A 5,122-nucleotide genomic window follows, 5' to 3' on the forward strand; every position below is an offset into this window, starting at 1 on the left:
TTTGTATCTGAGGGGCGTGCCTTGTACAAGACTCCATTGCTCTCCCTGAAGACAAGGATGGAATGATCTAGTGCCCCACCCCACACCCCGTTCCACCTTTAGACTCTAAGCATGGCCTCCTTGTGAATAACCAGTTCTTAATGTAATTATCCTGGCCTTTTCCTCCGTAATCCAGGCATATTTATGCCACATCAAAGCAGTGATTTGGGTATGCTTGAGGGACTCAGATCATATTCTGTTTAAATGTTCTCCGAGTTTAGGGAACAAAAAGAGATTTGAAGGGGCAAGATCAGGTCTATAGGGTGGAGATCAGGTAGAGGTTTTCCAATGAAATTCTCCTAGACCACAGCTTACTACACCCTCAAAGAATAAGGAGGTGCATTGTCCTAACTGCTGGGGCTTGGGGGGATGGTCATGGAATCCCTGGCACAAATTTCCTGGTCTTTTTATCACCAGTGTATTTTTTAATATTCTTAAAAATTCTTCCTGAAAAATCCCTCTGATCATCCTGTCCTTTAGGAGAATTTATCAAGATTACACATCTGGATGCCCCAAAATGATCTTCCTAATCTTCTGAGCTGAGCTCTCTGCCTTGAACATAACTGGCCAAACAGATACCCTTTGATGTGATAGTTTTGATTGTATCTCTTTTTTTAAGGCACTTGAACAAGACTGACATGTGTATTACTAAGAGAACTTGTCTTCAGCCATCTACTGTAGGGACATGTTTAAACCCATTTTGTTTGGAATAAGCCCATGCATGTATAAACCAGAACCCTAGTAACAATACCTGTTTACTCACCCTCCATATTTATAGAAATTGTGTGAGTGTCTATAATTAAAATAAAGCCCATCTAACCTTTCCCAATAAAATTTATAGATAGATTTGACCATTTCAGCTGACATGTGAGGAGCTTCCAAGTCATAGTAGTCCTTGAGTATAACTGTTTAAATATTTAAAATAGTAACAAAGGTTGTATTCAATCCACCAAAAGAAAGGCACCTCAAAAGACATCCTGGTGATCATTTACAAAAGCTCAACTGTGAAAACCCTATGGGATATACCGTGTATACTCGAGTATAAGCCAACCTGAATATCAATCGAGGCACCTAATTTTACCACAAAAACAGCATTTAAAATGTGCTGAAAAACTCGGCTTATACACGAGTATAAGTAGCTCGTCTTAGGCTATATTCTCTAGAGAGGCAAAACTAGTGAAGCTTATATATGTATCTAATAGACCCAAAACCTCACTTCCCTCAAGTTGATGCGGACTCATAGTGACCCTGTAGGACCCTGTAGAACTAGCCTTTTGAGTTTCCAAGACTGTAACTGTTGATGGGGGTAGAAAACCCAGACTTTGTCCCACAAAATGGCTGGTGGTTTGGAACTGTTGAACCTTTGGATCACAGTCCAATGTGTGACCACGGCACCACCAAGGCATCTCATATACATATATATTAATATGTACATATTTACACAGTTGTAAAACCAGGCAAGTTCCAAGTCAGGTTTTAAGCTGGAGGCTCATTGCAACTTACAGAGCTGCAGGGGCTGATGAACCCAAGATCAGCATGTCCTATAACAGACTTCTGGCTGGAGAGGCCAAGTGAATCAATGGTTGGCAGGTCAGACCTGTGGCTTCAGGGATGAGTGAATCCAACATCTGCAGGTGAGATGGCAGGCCATTGGTGACTCCCAGGCAATGGAGTAGGCTGTTGGCGAAAGTCCAAAGAACTAGAAGTCAATGAACCAGATGTGGGCTCCAGACCCAGCAAAAATTTTTAAAAAAGCTTTTCTACAGTGTCTCCTTATATTGTAAGAAAACTACACCCATCTTAACCTCTGAGAATCCTGACACAGCCAAGTTGAATAAATCCTTCTTAACTGTCACAGTTATATGCCACACACATGGAGTCACCAGGAGTCAAAATTGACTTTATGGCGACTATTTTGGTTTGTTTCTTTAATGTTTTAAAGTTATGCTGAATCAAAAATAGGACATTAAACAAAAATTCATAAATTTTGAATAAAGTCTGGACTTCACGTCTCAACAAAAGGAGTATCAGTTTATTTGTCATTAATGACCTAAGCCTTGCCAGTGAGTTAATAGTCCTACTCCTCACTATGTGTCTAGCGTTGTCCTAACGGAGGAATACTTAGCCATGCACTCATAAAGCATATATTGTTTATTACGGTCTCTAAAAGCCCAGCATATTAAATATTACATTCCCAAATCTAAACCTGCTAAAGTTTAACAAAGAAGTAAACAATGAAAAATTGCCTCTTCCCTCTTTTATAGTCCTGTTTCTCATTTCCTGTGATCTACTTGTGAAAAATAAGTGACAGAGTAGGAAAATGACTCTAGGAAATATATACAAAGTTTTTAAGGGAAAACTTCATAAAGAAGGGGGAAAAAGCTCATTTCCAAGAGGGTATTTTTATCGTAGAATTTTTTTAAATTGGTTTTCAAAGAAATACAATTGCAATACACCTTAGAAGTGAAATTGACTAGACTTTGGTTCACTGATCTTGGACATATTATCAGGAGAAACCAATCACTGAAAAACTGGCTTCATGATTGTTAAAGGTCAAGGAAAATGATAGAAACACTCAGAGATGTAAATTAACAAAATAGCCAAAGCAATGGACTCAACTACAGTGGCAATCATAAAAATCATTCAGAAACCAGCAAAATTTTTTCTTGAATTTGTAGGTCTCTTTGAATTTTCCAGGGGTGTGATTCAGATAATTTAACAATGGGCTCCCCACCCTAATACCCATTTTAAGTAAAAAAAAAAAAAAAAAAATACACCAATGGGTAGTTTATTACTTGATACAGTTGATACTTAAATAAGAACACAAAAAGAGGCACACAAACTAGATTGTTATAAGAAAGAAATTAATATTAATTTTAAAATATTAATGAAAATATTAAATATAGCTTACAAAAAACAATAAAACTGTTATTTCAGATATTTTCATATTGCTTCTTGATTGGAATCCTCATTGGCAATATTCATCACTTTTATCCAAGTATCATCAGCTATGCGATTTATCCTTCACCATCTTCTCACTGTAGGAGTAGAATCCCGTTCCTTGAAAGGTAGGCAAATTAGACAACAGTCACTGTGTTTGATAGATTAGAAACAGGCAACTTCTCTTCTCTGAACATTACATCTTCACCCTTGTAAAACCCCTTTCTGCTTCTATTGAACTTAGAGCAATGTTCTCACAATATATTTTAGCGCCTTGAACAATTGCAGGAATTGCACAATTCACTTGTATCTTGTGAGAATTTGGAGTGTACGACCAAGCTGAAACAAATGACCGCATGCCACCCTCTAATTGTTTGGCACTTTTTGTGTTTCATATTTGTTTACTGAAGCAATAAGCACAAGGGAATAACAATGAAATCATTAAAAGTATAACAAACTTTATGAAATGAATAAATAACTATAAGCATAGTTCTAGCTAATTTTTTAATGTCAGTGGACAGAATGAACATTACTATAGGTGCTTACAATGCACAGTTGGGCAGATGAACATTAAAAAGGGTAAGAAATATAAATTTGTGATTTCCACAGTAGACTTACCTTAGAGAGAACCCTGATTAGAAGTGCCATTTTAACAACCAGTTCACTGAATTCAACAAAAAATTAGGTGTAGGTTCTGCTGAACCAATAAGAGCCTGTTGAATCCTACTTTTTGGACTCAATTTTACAGAACCTGACAAAAACAATTTGTGTCATAAGAAGGAATCATAGATTATTGGAATTAGTAAAAATATATGGGTGAGAGCTGTGGGCAAGATGAGGAAACCAAATCCCAGAGAAATTAAATGACTTTCCCAACGTCATAGTTACTTAGTTTTCGAGAGGAAATAAAGTCTTTCTAAAATAATATGTTTCCCACATTTTAATATTTTCCTCCTAAATAAATTGAACATTTTCCATACAACTATCGATAGAACAGCTGATCTTATAAGTTACATCAATACAAGGGACATAGCTCAGAAAATGCTCCCCAAACTGCCTTCTCTCATTATTGAAACCACAGGATGAAATTCTTTAATAACTCATTGCACAGGAGGGCCATTACTGTCAATATATACCATTCAGCTATATATTATAGCTTTTTACTTCTCCACACAAAATTGCTTTGAATTTTACATTTGCTATAAAGAATTCAAGTCCATCAGTATTAATTTTCTTCTACAAATTATCTTTAATTATCACCTTTTTCCACCTAGAAAGAAACCCGTCTTGAGCTCCTGTCTCCATAAAGCTCTCAAGAAGCGTTTCCTCAGCATGAATCTTTGATAGTGATTTTAACTCCCTTTCTTGCCCTTCCTTGTCAAGCTTACACAGCCTACTCAGAGATACAGAAATGAATAGTTTTCTTGGCTCCAGATTTCCTAAATACATACGAATTCTGGTCTTGCTAAGCAAGAAAAGAAAATTAACATTTTCAAGCTGTAGCCTATGAGCAATTATGCTATTTTAAGATTTAAATCAGTATTGAAAGCCCACCCATGATTGAGTGCCTAAAAACTCATACACTAATATAAGAAAACTTATAAGAAACTTCTTGAGCTAGGAGGGAAGATAGATGTACCCACACAGAGCTCCTGCTGCCAGACCAGAAAATTAAGAGGTAAAGAGAATGAGACTGGGAGACCAAGTCCCAAAATTAGAATCAGGGTACTAGAATTGGCCCCAAACCCCCACTTTTTTTATTTTCACTCACAAAGCAAACTGAGAATGCACTGAAACACCCTAGTTTCATTGTGCTGGGCTCATGGGATTCAGACCCTAGTCCCTGCCAGAGCCCTAGTCCCACAATGAGCAGCAATCACCACAGGCTACTGTCTAAAGTGGTCATAATCCCAGACTTGAAGAGAGCCTTTGAAAGCTAGTCACAAGACCCCACTCCAGATCTCCCCACACTTAGTCACAAGACCCCACTCCAGATCTCCCCACACTGTTAGTTACCTTGCTCTCATGAGGTAGGTTCAGCATGGGTAACCATAGAATCACAGCAATTGAAAAGAGGTCAGGAAATATACCTGATTCAGATCGCAGTGTAGCAGAGCACAAACAGGTAGACATAGCCCGGGGG

The sequence above is a fragment of the Echinops telfairi genome, unplaced genomic scaffold (genome assembly GCF_000313985.2).
Source record: "Echinops telfairi isolate 266 unplaced genomic scaffold, ASM31398v2 ScPeMD7_70;HRSCAF=299, whole genome shotgun sequence".
Taxonomy (NCBI): Eukaryota; Metazoa; Chordata; class Mammalia; order Afrosoricida; family Tenrecidae; genus Echinops; species Echinops telfairi.